Below are 18212 nucleotides of genomic sequence, written 5' to 3' on the forward strand. Positions count from 1 at the left end.
TGATAAAATGCAGATATTTAAATGCAAAAGAGGGAGTCAGAGAGTCTACTTTCCATTCCTGCCTAACTCTGATGGCCAGAAAGAAAACAGATAACTGGGACAGCAAATCTTTAGCTTATTGATTAAGGACATTGGCATGGTGCGTGTGAGATCTGGATTTTGATCTGTGTTCACTGGACTGTTTATGTCTTGTTACATTCAGTGTTCTGGGTGAAAAACAAACAAACAGACAAATGAGACCAGACTGTGAGAGCATGCCCTGGTCTTCTGCTTGGATGGGCATCAGCACAGATCACTGAGGAGCACAACTGCTGTGCAGAGCCAGGCTGCTTGTCCAGTAGCCTTGCAGCTACTGAAGGAACACCTGCCCTCAGAGGGGCAACACAGCTGCTGATGGAGTCCCAGCATTCCCGGGACTCTTCACTTCTGCATGGAGTCTTCCTTCTAGAGGTGAAGATGTACACTGGAACACCTTAAGGACCGCTGAGGGAACTGAGACAAAATTTCATTGATTTATGGGCAGGAAGAAGATGTGCTCTGAGAAGGGACAGACTTCTGAGTAATTTTGTATTAACCAGAGGGGCAGTTCTGAAGGCTGCTGTAATTCATCAGGGCCTGGCCTCTTGATCTTGAAAGTCTGAGAAATAAAACTTTAAAAGTTTGAGCCATATCATTACACGCAGGTCTCGGTTTCCTACTGAGTTTGCAGGAGTGTAGTCCCTTGCCTTGTAAACCACCTGCCTGTCTTCAGAAGGGATACAGGGAGCTAGGTATCTGCATATGTGCTCTGGGTTATTTTCCTGGGGTGAGGCATTTTCATAGCCAGTGGGATGCCTACAGTTTATTTATTATTGTTGTTTTGAGTATCACTTGGTGTTACACCTGAGGCTACCTCTGTGTTTCAGCTGAAGTATAGAAAGCTAAGCCCTAGAGAAATATTTAATCTTGCTGTTGGAAATGGTATAGTCAATAATAGGCTTAGGTTAATTTACCTTGCCTAGTTTACCTGGTGTTTTAGCCAAATTGCTTGTAGCTACTTAAAGGTATCTCTGTACCAGTCTGTTGCTTGCAGCGTGACATGCTTAATTGTGGAATCCTCCACAGACTTAACTAATTCAGTCTTGAATAGCAGATAAGATGAATCATGAATTACTATTTTTGTAATAACATTTCTGGTTAAAAAATTTACATTTCAGATCACTTTTTTTGATGCTGACCCAGCTACTCTTACATAAAACACTTTGAAGGAAAGTCACGTTTACCACAGAAAAACTTTCAGGAGCAGATAAATGTAAGAAAATGTTGACTCTTTGATACCCTTGATTAGAAGTTCTGTAATTTGATATCATATCAGTTATGTTACTGGCAGCAGTCATTGTGAATACATCTAAATATCTTTCTTTCTTTCTTTCTTTCTCTCTTAAACATTGTCATTCATTTCGGTGCCTATTCATGCATAACATGGTTGCCCTGGATTCCAATTAATTTTATCATCCACAGAACTTGTTATGACAAAAACCATTGTCAGTGTTATGTGCTTAGCAGAAAGTTGTGTGATACCACCTTTATTGAGGAAAAAAACCCACAGAAATTAGACATGGACACAAATATATTAATTAACAATTTACTAATGAAGTCAGTTATGTTTTCTGGTAAAGCATTCTACTATTCTGTCACTGTCCCAGCTGTTTCAGATCTTTTGGAGGACTGCCTGACAGGAAAGGTGTTTTGTTCAGGGAAAGGATGGAGGGTAGGTAACTCCAAGAAAGTTAAGCATAACTGAAGTTGTGTTATGCTGCTTAACATAGGAACTTGATTTAAATGTTTCCTAAGCTGAATATGGAAGAGATATTGTATAACTCAGTCTAGTACATGAAGTAGCAATAGCGGTTTTCTCTGTGAAAATGAAGAAAACTTATTAGCTTAAAAATTATTTTATTTTCTTATCTTTCTTTTGGTCACCAATGACAGCAAAAGAGGCCTGACTCACTCAATCCAGAAGTTCTTTTCAAAATAATAATATAAATTTATGAACAGCAAACTGATGCAGGGATGACTTGTTCTATGGAGAGTATACCACTGTCACAATCATTTTTGAGGACTGTTCTTCCTGACTCAGAAGTTCCAGAGTCCTCATTATTCTGTAAAATAAACAGTTCTGTTGTGTGATGTCCTTCTAGGTGTAAGATCTGCCTTTCTAACAATTTTTAAAATGTTTTACAAATGTTTCTGTTATAGGCATAACAGTCGTGGAGGAATAGAGATGAGAACTGTGATCCAAAGCATCCCAAATTACCTTTACTGCCTGTTTTCCCAGGACAAGGAGATCTTACCTCAGCAAGATGTATTCCTCCATCACAGTGTTGTGGGCACCAAAGAGGTAAGGTTTGTCAGAACTACTCCCATTTTTCCAGCCTCTGATAACTTGTAAGGGGAATTTATCTTCCTCCTCTTTCCTTTCTCAAGGCACAGAAGACCACATGGAGATGTGTTTCTACTGACCCAAGTGAAAATGGCAGGACTAGTCGTCTCTTGTTCTATTGGGTTTTTATAAGTAACAAAACAATTGTTTGCTGCAAGGGCATTGGGAAGATAATAAAAAAAGAGAAGAAAACAGCTCAAGCTGTATATTGAACTAGTGCAGATATTTTAAAAAATATTATTGCAAAATCAATTTTAATTATTAAAAATGAATTATGATTCAGTCATCTTCTGAAGGACTATAGACAAACCAATGATATCGTTTGTAGTGGTACTTCTAGCTCTGCTTTTACATTGTTTTTTTTAAATTTTCAATGAAGAAACAATTATTGCATGGTTAGTGCTACTAAAACTGTAAGGCCCAGATGGAGCTCTTCACTTAAGTAAAGTCTGAAATACAAAGACTTAAATAAATGGTACAGTAACAGCCTGTTAATTTTCGTTCTGCTAATCTGCTCACTGCATAATTAATATACAAAAAGACGTACTCTTCTCAGCTTACAGCAAGGATTTGAAGTTTCTGTGTTATAGTATGGTTTTGAATCACAAAGTATTTGTTAGTTTTACAAGTTATAATATAGAACATTTATTATGGGTGAGCATTACAATTATGATACGGTAGCATCCATTATTTTATTACTATATTATTAAATAATATCATTATACAATATTTTTGATTATATGCATATGTTATATATAATGTTATTATTAATGATAATTGCAATGTTAATTTAAAAAAATATGATTGCTGCTTCTTTTATTTCATTATTTCCCTGCCATTAAATATAAGCATGGCATACTCAGAAATTTAAACTCCTTCCCTGTGAATCCCTCTCCAGCTTTTATTAATGACATAGGCAATGACAAAGATCATAGAGATAAGTAAGTGTGGGAGTTTATGGTGACTAGTCTCTCATGCTTTCTTCTGTCCTTACATATCAGAGTTACAGGAGGCCACTTAATAACTGTGCTTCCTATTGCTCTAAGCAGACATGGTAGGACTAGTCATTCCATTCCCTATGTAGTTATTGTTGGTAACTGTGCTGTAGGTATAGGCTACTAGTTGGATATTGGGGAGAATTTCAGAAGCAAGATGGGAAAAACTCAGGTTATCTACTGAACTCCCATAGGTAGAATTAAAAATCATACCGTTAAAATCTGGTCATCTTATGATGATATAAGGACAAGTGATTTACCTATGTGATCATAATTGTAATCATAATAATTGTAATAACAATTGCCATGCTGTTATGAAACCTAATTATTATTAACTTTAATCTAGAACATAGTCCTTCCCAATCTAAAATATTTTGATAATTTTCATTCATAGAGATCATATTCTGGTGGCTCAGATGTTGGACATAGACTTGAGTCCTTCCTCTCCATTTATTGGATTTCAGATGAATATTATTATTTTTAATAATTAAAATAATTTCAAGTGAGATAAAGGCTGAAATGTGACTCTGGTTCATCCACGTCGGTAGCTCACTTATTCATTATATTAACTCTCCCATTTCATCAAGAATAAGATAATTTAAAAGTTAATTTCAAAATATCATGCTATAATTATACATGAGGTAAAAACCAGGTGGTTTTGTCTACCACCCAGAAAGAAAATATCTTTCATAGCTTTACATAAAATTGATGGCAACTAGAGTAACCTTCAGTTTGGGCTAAACTGTCTACTTTTCCAAAAGAAATGACATTGTGAAGAAAAAACAGAATGTTCAGTGACATAGGGAAGAAATACCTTGTGATGCAGTTTCAAATGTGTAAGGCCAAAGAACATCAGTAATTCTGAGTGATCTCTTTAGAGAATCAAATGCTGCTGGCTTACTGAAGCCACTGACAGTGACAACCTTACTTGCTACCCACACTTCATACTGAAAGAGGTTGTGAAAAGACAATCTATTCAGTTCAAATGTCCCAAACCTCCATACTGCTTACAAAGCATTTGGACTATTTTGGTAGAAGATAGTTTAGAAATTGTGCCTAATATTATGAGTAACTTTCCACGTGTGTTTGGAAAAAGAAGCCTGAAAAGGTCTGTTCTGTTATGTCAGCAAGGTGTGGGGTTTTTTTGTTGTTGTTACTGAATCAAAATTACCCTCTGTTAGTTCCAGGATGGGAAAGCCCCTTCAAGGGCTCCATTGCAAATTTCATGCCAAAATCTGTAGTGCTCTTAGGGATCTGTTCAGCTGAAATTATATGCTGGCTTCTATGGGTATGGCTTTTGTAACAAGATGAACCATTCAGCAGGGAAACCAAATAGGTCAAAATGGCATCTTTTGTAGAAACAAGATAATATCTCCCTAGCTGGGCTAGATATGTGTATGTATACATATATGTATTCTGCCTTCTATTAGTGATCATGGAATCATAGCATTGCAGAAGAAATGGTGTTCCCAAGTAGGCGTAAGAAACATGGCTTAATTTAAAATAAGCTCCTTCAGCTGGCTTAATGATGGTAGATTCCTTTAACCATTGGCACAGAAGCTCAGCATAGACATTCTCATTCCTACATACTTGGATCAGAGGCTGACCTATTGTACTCAAACGTGATGCACATACTGATTCTCAGCATGCCAACACTCATGCCCATCTGCTAGAATGGCAGTGTGCCCACTGCAAAGGTGGGACGCCACTCTCCAGAGGCCTAGATGTCAATTGCCTATAGATTTAAAATTATAGTTTAGAGAATACGAAAAATGCCACCTTTTTATGGGTGTCCTTTCTGATGCCACAACCTAGTTCTAACGTTGTCTGTCTGCATCAGGCAAAATTTTGCTAATTCTGCCTTATACTAAGTATCAGCAAAAGTGTTGCCTTTCAAATGACTCACAGACAAAATTCCAGACAGAAAAAATTATCTTAAAAATGTCACTAGACAGAGTCAGCAACCATGAGGTAGCAACTCCCACCATGTTGCCCCTACTTTTAAAAAGAAACAATGAGACAGCTGATGAAGGCATAAAACCCAAGAATCAAGTATCTGGAGGCGGGAGGCACCCACCACACCCACTGTTGGGACATGGAACTTCATACAGCTGTGTCTCTCCCTTCTCAGCTCTCCTTGCTTTATTTTGGAAAATGCAGTTTCTTTCAAATCAAAGTGGTTGCAGACAAAGCACAATATGTAATCAGTTAGATTTGCAAAAAGACTGTGTGTATGAAAATAAATGCACATATTCCTCTCTGGGAGAAATAATAAAGAACTAGGATGGGGAGAAATACAATTCTCAGAACAGTTAAACTTGTCTCACCTTTTTCTTTTGGCTTTGTCAGCCCTTAAGGTTAGGAAATTTCAGTTCACTAAAACATTTTGGATATCCAAAGTCTTCTTAATATTTCCGGAAACAAGCAAATGCCGTTCTCTGATACTAGATGTCTAAATATTGATAAACATGTATTAGAAACACTCTTTTGGGGAAAAAATATGGGTGATGGCAGTGGAAAAGCACCCAGGTTGAGACTCTGATGGACAAATCCTGATTTATTACTCTAAGAGGCTTCAGCAAAGAAACAGTAAGAAAGTAGGCACTGTTAAAGGTGAAGGAAGGCAAAATTAGATGAATCTTGTTCCTGAGTTTGATCTATTTAAGAAAAACACCATTCCTCAAGTCATCATCCAGATCACTGCCTTAGCCAGTTCAGTATCATTGTATTTAAGTCACCAAAGTAGATCAGGTATGTTTGACTACTCAGTCACTACTGAGGGACTACCAAGTCCTACAGAGGGTCAGTGACTTTTGAAAGGATGCCCTCTACTTTGAGGTACACCTGGGCCCAGGTGAATTCTGTGAAGTCTGCTACATGTGTCAGACATGGGTGTCACTTCTGAAATCTGAGAGACCTTATGTCTTTCTCAGTATCATACTGTTGATGAAAGTTATTCTTTTAAAATCTATTTAGCAATGAATTTTTGTCAGATGTATGTTACACTTTTCACAATGAAATGCAAAAAATGTGACTCTTCAAGCTGAGCATTTTAAGTTAGGATTTTGTTTGCACACAGATATATACATATCTGTATATATTTATTATACAGTAGGGAAAGAAAGAAAAAGAGCTTATTTCTGTGGTATGGCTTCTAGAATCAATGTTGAAAAATTTACACAGCACAGTAACAGAACATCCTTAACACTCCAGTACCTTATTCAGTCTTCACTCAAATTTATGCCTGAACATGAAAGTAGAGCCTGAAATGGCTATAATGGTATTCTAGTTTAAACTTCAGCAAAGAGGATGAGGGATCCCTTATCTGCAGATAGAAGTTTTCTTTATGGGATATAAAAAAGGGAGAATTCTCTTTCACACATTTACACCAGTAACAAAAAAACCACGACAATCTTTTTACATCTTTTGGAGAACTTAATTCTGTTTGGAAAGTTTCAGGAAAAAGTCTAGATTTCTTCATACCCTGCTAATTACTTTGTATGTTTACCATTTTCGAATTTTAAAAATGTTTAAATATATTTATGGAATAGTTGCCATGATCAGACATTAACACACATTATTGAACTCGATACAGGGTTAACTGGATGAAGTAGAACAGCTTGTGATTTACAGAGGTCTTACTAATTCTCTCTTCTGACCATGAAACACTATGAATCTGATTTTCTGAAAGGTTTTGGTCTCCATAGAACTTTATTTATGAAACAAACTAACTAGAATCAGAAACAAGTCTGAAAAGAAACTGCTTACATCTCATTTCTGTTTCTGCTGCCTATCTTGTTCATAGCACGATCAAGATAGAGAAAATAATCTGCACATTAAGCATGTACAATTAGCTAATTTTACAAATAGATTTGGGGTGGTATTTGTTATGTCTGGCTTATGTATAATAAATGTGTTTATTTTCCTCTCTTTCCTCCTGCAAAGCAGAGACTGTGAAAGTGGCCTATATCCCCAATCAATGGTGTCTGCACAATTAACTACTAGAAAAGAGCCAAGCCCACTAGGTAGCTGACAGCTGCTTGAATTTAGGCTGACACCTTTAAATAGGAATAGAGATAGCAAACGTAGCAGATGCTGGGATGTCTCCATGGGGAATACAGTAGATTAGCTAGCTCAGGATGTAACTTCTGTTGCATAAACACAAACTACTGAACATTTTATGGGCCCAATCCTTTGAAGCACCAGGCTGATAGCACCTCCAGATCACACTAAATGTGAAAATAATTGTAGCACTTCCTTACAATTTCTGCTTTTGTGGAAGAGATTTTTTAAGTTCACTCTGTGCAGCTAATAGAAGAGTCTTTCAGATACTTAATTACATAGTGAAAGGAAGAAAAACAGACAATGGACAAGAAGAGCATAGAAAATTGATCCACTGTCTAACCACAGTGAAGTAGAACTGCAGGACTGAATTGAAGAGCAATAGATTGTGACTGGACAAACTCCAGAAGGAACTGAGATATTAACATGAAGTAATTCAACTTTCTGTAGGTCCTCCTTCCTTCCTTTATTCCTTTACTCTCCTCTTCCCCTAGTTCACAATTTATTCAGGAAAGATTTCTGGAGCTGAAAACCTTAAATATAAATGAAAGATGGTGCCATATGCATCTTTTCATGTTACAGATCTTTTCAACACTTAATGAGAGATGTTGTGACAGACACTAAAGACACCATGCTTACCCCTAAAGGACCAGCCCAAGCCAGTGTGCTTTAACCTTTCTCATAGTCCAATTACAGAATTAAAGAATCTCAAGGGCTGGAAGGGACCTTGAAAGACCATCTAGTCCAACGCCCCTGCCAGAGCAGGAACTCCTAGAGTAGGTCACACAGGTACACGTCCAAGTGGGTTTTGAATGTCTCCAGAGAAGGCGAATCCACAACCCATCTGGGCAGTCTGTTCCAGTGCTCTGTCACCCTCACAGTGAGGAAATTCTTCCTTGTATTTCTTTGCAACCTCTTATGTTCCAGCTTGTACCCATTGCCCCTGGACGTCACTGAGAACAGCCTGGCTCCATCCTCCAGGCACCCATCCTTTACCTATTTGTAAAAATTAATGAGGTCACCCCTCCATCTCTTCTTCTTCAAGCTAAAGAGCCCCAGCTCTCTCAGCCTTTCATCAGAAGGGAGATGCTCCACTCCATCATCTTGGTGGCCCTGTGCTGAACTCTTTCCAACAGCAACCTGTCCTTCTTGAACTGAGGGGCCCAGAACTAGACGCAGTGTTCCAGATGTGGTCTCATGAGAGCAGAGTAGAGGGGGAGGAGAACCTCTCTCAACCTACTGCCCACAGCCCTTCTAATATACCCCAGGATGCCATTAGCTTTCTTGGCTATGAGGGTATATTGCTGACTCATGGTTATCCTGCTGTCCACCAAGATCCCCAGGTTCCTTTCCCCTACACTACTCTCTAAGAGTTCATTCTCCAGCTTGTACTGGTACGTGGGGTTATTCTTTACCAGATGTAGGACTCTGCACTTGCCCTTGTTGAATTTCATTAGATTTCTCCCTGCCCAACTCTCCAGCCTGTCCAGGTCTCGCTGAATGGCAGCACAGCCTTCTGGTGTGTCAGCCACTGCTACCAGTTTAGTATCAGCAGCAAACTTGGTGACAGTGCCCTCTGTTCCCTCTTCAAGACCATCTGTTGAGCAGTACTGATCCCAGCACTAACCCTTGAGGGACTGCACTAGATACAAACCTCCAACTAGACCCTGCCCCATTGATCACAGGTCTATGACTTCTTTCCACCTCAGATTGCTATGACTGATGCAATACTGAGATAGGAATTGGAACAGAATTGTTTATTTTACAACTGTGTGTAACATCTACTACCAAGGATGCATAGATGACACATTGACACAGGAGAAACAATCTTTGGCATGAGGTTTGTATGATCTAAGTAAACAAGATAGAGTGAAAAAGAAATATCAGCATATCCATCTAAGCAAATGGAAGGCAAGAGATTTTGAGTATTTTACACATGGCCATGAAGAAATAGGTGTCAGCTGTAGGATTTAAACCATGTCTACTGACTTTCCATCCAATTCAATTCTATAATTATTCGTTTCATCTGTAAAAACATACCAGCAGGAAAGTCCTGTGCTGTATCTAGTAGTAGGCCAAGGATGTAGATCTTTAGACAAGGTTTTCTGTAACTATTGGCATGCAACATGAGTTCAGCAGTTTTGCTTTGATTTTTCTGCAAACTTCGCTGGAAATGGAAGAATGACATCCATTACTGACTGACAATAACTTTTCATGGCCTTCAGATTCAAAGGCTGAGTACATTACTTGGCTTTTTTTGTTTTTTTTTTTTTTTCCTAAGAGTGCTTGAGAGAATAGATCTGAATAACCTGAGAGTCAAGGACATAACCAAAATACATATTACAGTTACTTTAGTTGTTCATGGCCATGACTAACTTTGTTAGTCCTCAAAAGTTTTTTGACTTTGGCTGATACTGATTAGTCTGCTTTGGTTTTGGGCTTACAAAACAAAGGTTGTAAGAGGTTATAATCAATATTGAAAAAAAATCTTCGAACCAGAACAGCTACTCCAAATAATTTATTCTTTATCTAACCAGTATGCATAATTTTTCCAAGCCGTTTACTGTTCTAAAAGCTGTAATACCCATATTTAAATGCATTAGTCTTAATTCCATAGTAAATGGTAGTACTGTGTAAAATCCCATCTCACTTATGATGTCTGAGTGAAAACCTAGAAACAGCTAAATTCTGTTTTGTTGAGTGATAGGAATGAAGCATGTACAGAGGATGAAGGTGCTTGTTATGTATGTGGTTGAATGACTTATTTGCTTTCTTACATAGTCATATTTACCTTGCTTCTAGGTCCTCTTCACTTCTCTTTCTGTTGAATTGCAGATTCGCCCTTTTTTTTGGCTTGCATCTAGTTGAGAGCCATGATCTTAGAAAGTGTCTGAAGCTAGTGTTTGCAGTAGAGGGAACCTATCTCTCTTACCCCGTAATGTGACAAGGTATGAGCTGTTTGGAATCTGTTGTCAATGGGAGAGTGTATCCAAAACAGAGACCCAGATCAGTGCTGCTAATTTGGAATCCAGTAACATTCCCAATGAGAGAAAGAAGTGCCAAGAATAAAGTCTGTTTTGTTATCACTTTGCAATGCCAACTAAAGATTGTTATTCTTTCTTTTCTTTTTTTTTATTCTACTGTGAAGAGACAGGACAAATGACTGCTGCTTTTCTCTCTTGTATTGCAGCAATAGAGAAATGTGATTACACCTCATTTATTGAGCAACTTGTATTTTACAAGGGAAAGGTAAAAAGCCAGATTGTGTGTTGTGACTGCTCTACAGCCTACAGCACATAGTAAGAAAGTTCCGTAGGTATAGGTTCTGGATGAAGCTGGTGTATATGGTCCTGTCCTCAGGCTTATATTTAAAGGGTGCCTGGGGGAGTTCCTTCAATGCCATTTTGGGCTTGAAGTACTTTTCCATCGTACTGAATGTAATGGTACTGTGATTACATCAAAACCACCCTGGGTAGTATATAGCCATCTCTCCTGGACACCGTGTAGTTGTACCTATGTGCTGTTTGATATTTGGTTTGCAACACACAATCGCTTTGCTGCCTATTGTGCTCTAAACCAAGTCTACTTCTGCTTTTATTGAAGTCTTCCAATCAACTAAAAAAAACTTATATTGATTATATTTGTGTGGCAAACCAGAGACCATTTTTAGAAGCTGCCTTTTTTTTTTTTTGAACCTAAAAATATGTAGCAGAAAAAGCTGTGAAAAGGCTAAAATGCTAGAGAAAAACCTGATCATTAAAATTATAGAAGATAGTTCTTTAAAGCAGAAAGTTTGAAGATAGTTGTAATGCAATAAAGACAAAAGCCCATGTGAACAGGAAGACTCAGTGGGAACTTGTGATGGGACAATCAGCCTAGGGTTTTGGAAAGCTGAACTCATCTCTCTTCTCTGCTACTGAATGCTGACACAGCACGAGGCTAGTTTATTGTCTCTCAGCCATTAGGGTATACTATTAAGACATGGGGACAATGGCACTTCCCAGCCTCACAGGAGTATTATTTGGGTAAATTAGTGAAAGACTGTGAAATATTCAGGTATCAGATGGGGAAAGAAGAGCAAAGCCCACCTGATATGCAAATGGTCTTGTGTCTGCAGGTGTGAGAGATTTCAGGACATTCAGCACAAAAAATTGGCCCACGGATACCAAAAAGTCTATACTTTCCACATCAAATGGATAAAAGTAATTTCATGAATCCTGTTTCGTATTATCTGATCCTGTCCTGAAGGCACAAGTAACCACTAGTGTCCTGCAGACTGAATCCTGCAGCTGTGGCTTAGGCAAGTATGACAGGAGAGCAGGAAATATGGGCTGAATAAGGTTGACAGGGGAATGGGGGGAAAATCTCCAGGCACAGTATGGGAGAGTGCACAAAGCAGAAAGCAGAGGGCTTGAAGATGAGATTTAAACAGGTACTCAGACCATGCAGCTCCTTATTTGTTCTTACCACTACATGCAAGACCACACTTCAATTTTATTATGACTACTTCTGGGATAATTACCCAAGTGAAAATTATTGTTATTATTACCATCGATTGTCATTAAGAAAGGCATTTCCCTTTTGTGCCCTCACGACCATTATAATTGCATCCTTAGCAGAGATACTTTCCAGAGTGTAGTAGTACTAGTGAGATCCAACTCTATTCTAGAAGCTCTTTTTGAGACTTACAACAGCTTCCTGGCCTATTGAATACTGCTTCTTCACTGTCACCCTGTGGTGTTGGTTGCCACTTCCAGGACACATAGCCCCTGCAGAGTCTGCAACACAGTCTGTGCATGGGGCTCCTCTCCTGACCTGAATTGTCTGATGAGAGCCAGACACATTCACCAGCCCTGTACTGATAAAAACATAGGAAATGCTTCATCTCCATTCTCAGCACTAGTGGATGGGGGTCAGGTGACAGGAGGAGGAAAGGAGAGATGGTAGCCAAAGTGGATGAGGATCCTGGCTCTCCATCCCTCCATTGGTTTATGTGTCTGTTGGAACTGGACCCTAGTGAGAGTATAACAGATTTAAAGGCTACATGGAGCATTCTGCCTCTGCAGCCATGAGGAGACACTTGAATTAATTTGTAGATGAAGGAAATGGAGCATTGGTTATTCAAAGGTCATGATTTTCCAAGTCAGGTTTCTAAAGGTTGGTATCCAAATGTGTTTTAACTGAACCAAGTAGACCCATTACAACTTGAGTCACTGCTTTGTGCGTGGTAGCTACACATGCCTTAAAATATCACAAGGAAAACATTTCCCTATTAAGGGAAATGGGTCTTGAGTAAAAAAACTTAGGCTTTCCTTTTAGGATATATTTACAAAATAGATCAAGATTACCATCTTTTCAGTCTTTAAGACACTTGAGAATTTATATATAAAATCAAAATCATAGAAAAACTGCTTTTTTGATGTCTGAAAGTACTTATATGAAATTTCATGATAATTTCCAATGTATAGCATATTCTATATATTATACCTCTTAAAAATACTGGAAAAGTGTCTATATTTATCCTTCAAAGCTGTAGTTAGGTGAGAGAAGGAAAAACATTTTCCACTTAATTTTAGTTTCATCTTTTTTTCTGAATTCAGCTTCATACTCCAAACTTTCTACAATAAATTTGGAGCTTGGACTAATTGAAAGCTAACCAAGCTTTTTCTTTGCTGTCTGAGAAAAGATCTTGATATTTCCTTTTGTTTTGTGGCTGAATCTAACTAAAACATGATTTTGCACAGATTCTTTTTGTCAGACGTCCCCAGTTTTCTATCTAAACTGATCTGTGCATTCACAGTGAAGCTTCATTAAAGATCAGGCCAAGCAGTCTTTAAAAAGTACAGGGCTTCAATGATAGACAGATGGTGGCTTTCATGATGTCAGGAAGTGTCAAATATTATGGTTGGCTGCAGAATGATGGCTACTTTCCAAACAGATTGAGAAACAGACAGAAAGAGCAAGAACACCATTTGTTGTATTTAGATACATTGTGAACAGAAGGAAGCAAGACAGAGCATACTTTTACACATCTTTTTTTCCACTCCTTGTGAAAACAGTTTAGGATTTGTTATGTTATATTAGCCCCATCATTATGCAAAAACATGTGAAAGCCAGAGATACTCATATATTTTTTAAAAGTTTCCATTGTGACTTTCTGTGTTTTTATTTGTATTTCCATGGGTAATTTTTTATCATTTTAGGCAGATAGAAACCTATGATTTTTTTTTAATTTTATTTTATTTTCGTGTGTGTATGTAGTAACAAAGCTGTGCTATTACAATAATGTGTAAACCAATATTTTGATGGGGTTTTTATTAACTTGTGTTGGGAAAGCATTCGTTTAACTAAAACTTAGGCAATTGCCATGGTATTGAATAGATGTGGATCTTTTTCCACATTTGCATTGAAGTTTCTGGAACTGGGGTTTGGAATGGGACAGTTTTGAAATATAGCAGGTGCCAATGCCAAAGTAGTAAGGATTTTAATGAGAATATTGAAAGACAAAGTCCATGCAATGGTCTGTGCATAGATGGGTGTCTTAAGCTGCACGGAGCCTCAGCAAGTCAGAGATTGCTGGTGCCTGAGTGATCCAAGGGCAGATTTTGCCCCCCCAAAATAATAAGAAACTGTAATTCTTTACTACTTTTTGGCCTGTGCAATTCCGTGTGAAAGATGCTGAAATGCATACCCTCAGTGCATACTGTTTTACCTTGTGGGTCTATGTCAGGTCATTATTTTGGTAGAGCAAACTGAATGTTCCTCATGACTGTCATCTTGAAAAGTACATATCCTATAGGGGTTTTACATGTCTAGCACTGTTACTGGAGTGACTGCCTCTGGGGCTGTAAGGGAGAGATGTAATGATGATCATTATACATATGTTCATTCATTAACCAAACAACTCTGCAGTTGCTGGTCTCTGGGCAGTACCATGCCCCTGGCTCTCGTAACACCAGTGTGTGTGGCACAGCCTCTTGAGAGTTATGAAGGATAGAGCACTGTAGCAAACACAGTGTATAACAAAACATGGGGCAAGACACTGAGGCATGAGTTAGCCTATGCTTGCTTACAGTCTTGATTAGGCTGGTCCATCAGATGGCTAAACAATGGATGATTTGAAGGTAAGGGAAGGAGCTGACCTAGGTCAGGAAAGATAAAGAGGAAGAAGGTGCCTGTAGGGAAGAGACATCTGAGAAGCTGGGAACTAGGACAGTGGCCCTGTGTGTGTCCATGCTTATTTTATTTATTTATGAGCTTTTCCATGATGCTATAAACTATCTGCATATAATCACGCCTTTCCTCCTCATTGCTCTCACAGAAAATCTATTTGTTTCTCCAAACTCTCAAAACACTTACAGAAAAAAAAATACGTGCTTATGTTTGTAATAATTAAACCCCCGTAAAAATAAATTAACACATTTGGGAATATTCTTTTGTTCCTTTTGCTTGTTCTCCATTCAGCAGTGGACTAGCTGAATCCATGGAGCCATCATGTGAGAATAATTTTACACTTCCAAATTATATCAACATTTGCAAACAGCATAGCAATTACAGTCCACAAGGAACCCCTTTAACCAGAATCCTGTTGCTCTGTGGAAAGAAAACAAAAACTGTAGGTTGGAGCTATTCCTGGCTTGTTAAAAGTACAATTTTCGATAAGTGGTGCACAATGGAGGGATTGACTTTTTTTTCTGGTTTTCTGCTTTTGTGAAATTTACTATACAGTTCAGCACACCTCCCTTTAAGTACTGGATATCTTTCTGTTTTATTTATTTTTTTCTTAACTTGATCCTTTTCTATCTTTTTGTAAGGATGTAATGTGGGTTACAGGAGTTGGAGGACTCTCATTCATTCTTTGTCTATAAGCAAACACGACATGAATAATACAAAAAAATTCACAAGTAATCATTAAAGCTCTTAAATGTGTTCTCTTGTCTATAGTCACACAGAACACATTCGTATTTACTTCTCAGTGAAAGAACAATCAACTGAGTTTTACTTTTAGCAGAAGTGTTTCTAAAAAGTGATAATCTAAATTTTGTTTCACATCCGTATTGATGAAGACTGATTTTCAGTATGAACACACAATGGTGTGGACAGGAAGTAATATTTCTCACACTTATTCAATCAGAAAGAGTAAATGTTGTGACCTGATTTACCAATCCCAAGTAAGCACTGAGGACTGAATTTCAAATATTTGCAATCAGTTAGCAGAGTAAAAATTCAGATATATTTGTTGAGCACATTTAAACGAGAAAATCATGATCTGCTGATGGATATTCCACAAGAAGAAAAGAGACTAATTTAGTCAAAGAAATTACAGGCAGAGAATTACTCACTCAGCGCTACTGGCAAATAGTAAAGGAGTGGCACCAAGGTTTTAATTCAAACACTTAACAAAGAAAGCATCTAATAGCATCTTCCTTTTTTAATCTAAAGTACTATAAAGCAGAGGGCTCACTCTTCTGCCAAATTGCTTGTATAGAACTTTGGCTTCTGCCTTCATTACTTTTACTCAAATTGCCTCAATTTGGAAACCAACTCTTCAGCCCTGACTTTGATCTTGTTTTCAGACTGAGTGTGTCCAAGTTTGTTTTTATGGACTTGCTGATTTACTGCTGGATTCAGGTCAGAAGCCACAATCTGCTTGTCTGGAGATTATTCCTCCAAATTATACCTGTCTAGGACAAAAAATCCATTTGAGAGATATTGCCCCCCCATTATTTTTTTTTGTTTGTTTATGCTGTAATGTTACACAGCACAGAGTTAAATAGTAATTTCAAAATCTCACATTCAATTTTTTAAAAAAACTACTGCACCTGAGAAAGCTCATGTAGAACTCTTCTTTTTGGAGTCCAGAACTCTTCCTTGGGCAGAATTTCACTATGGAATGGTTATTTGTGACATTTGGGCCATTTGTATAATGTAGAGATGTTGATTTAAGATTTCAAGTTCATATTTTTGTTACAAATGGTTAACAATGGGATGATTCACTAGTGACATAAATTCTAAGTAAGTATTGTGGATAATAGTTGCAGCAGCATGATAATTGATGACATTATAGATTTTGGTCGCCTTAGGAAATACCAAGATTTTTGGATTGGGAGTCAGAAGCCAGTTCAAAAGCTCCACCTCCAGTCTAGTAGTGATAATAACTGGGTGTACCCTCTTGTCTGAAGGGAACTTCTCTCTCAAGCAGCGAGCTTACTATGATACAGGGTACGAGAAGAGCTGAGTGAGCCTCTGAAAAATGCTAATCAACTAATGGAAAAAACTTCAGTCTTATCCACTGTCTGAAGGAGGGGAGTTCCTGAAGATATTCTGTTAGCATCTTTGAGTTCTGTCCCTTTCTGAGACATGTCAATTCTTGTATGGCCTCTCTTGTCCTATCCACTTCATTGCCTTTCATACTTGGGAAAACAGTCTCTTCTCCTTGAAAGGAAAGGAATGAGAGATGCTCTATATCTAGAAGTCTTTGCAAGCTATACATTGTAGTCCCCACCTGGGAGTGTGTGCTGATTGTGTGCATAAGCATAACTTGTCTCAGTCAATTTCAAGACAAAGTCGGGGTTACGGTGTAAAGGAGGTCCTCATTTTCTCACCAATATGCCCAAGGATCCTAGTTGCTCATGACTGGAATGCCACTGGAAGCAGGCTCAGAAAGTGGATTGCCAGTTAAATAAACTAGTTGTCTTGTGGTCCATTTGTGTTCTCCTGTATATCAGTAAGGTAGCCCTGGAAAATCCAAAGTGGTTATACTCAGCATAGTATTAGAGAACAGTCTTGAGTACATATGGTATCTCCTGCTGGTGACACTCGCGTTCCCCTAGATTGTGAGTTCAGGCACTCTGTGAAAGTTTCTGTTGTGGATCAGGGAAAACCAGTATTTCCTTAGGCCTCCTCCTGAACTGTTGTGATGTGGAAGAAATTTCATAGCTCTAAGGCAGTAGCAGTTAAAAAAAAAAAAAAAAAAAAAAAAGTGAAATTGCTGTGTGAAATAGCCAGAAATGGGGTGGGGATGGGGAGGAAAAGAAACAGTTAAATATCTCACTTGTGATATTTTATAGGAGCTTCAAATATTTTTTTAAATAATTCCTGTGTTCTCCATTGTGCTAATGGGCTACATATATAGAGAACAAAAATGTATAACTTTGGTAAGGTTTTTTGACACTCTCTTGTATATTATTTAGACAAGAGATCATAGTCTTGATTTAATTACTAGAGAACAGTTGCAAACCAGTGATAAATACACCAGGAGAGTAGTCAAGTGTGAAAATATGTAAAGAATTGATACCTCAAAGGTCTGTCTTAGTTATGATTGTGTTCAATGTTTTCATTAATGGCCTTTTCATTAAAGGGTCAGAGCTTAGTTTGACCTTTGCTCATGGTACCATGATGTGTAGTAGCACATGTACTGAAGTATAAGGTTAGAAACCAAAGCAATTTTGATAAGTGGAGAAACAGCTTGAAAGGCAAAACATAAGAAACTCATCAGAAAAACTGCAAGGTTGATTTTGCCCATGGGCAAAAATAATCAAGTGTGCAAACGGAGGATGAGAAGCCTGTTCAATAGTGTTTCAGAAAAAGATCTGGGAACAACAAACTCAAGATAAGTCATCAGTATAATTGTGTTGAAAAAAGGAAAAAACACACTAGGCTGTGTGTTGAAGTCCTGTACCTGGTGTACTTGCCCACTCCTGTTTAAAAAGCTATGCTATCTGCACGTCTAT

The sequence above is a fragment of the Colius striatus genome, chromosome 5 (assembly GCF_028858725.1).
Source record: "Colius striatus isolate bColStr4 chromosome 5, bColStr4.1.hap1, whole genome shotgun sequence".
NCBI lineage: Eukaryota > Metazoa > Chordata > Aves > Coliiformes > Coliidae > Colius > Colius striatus.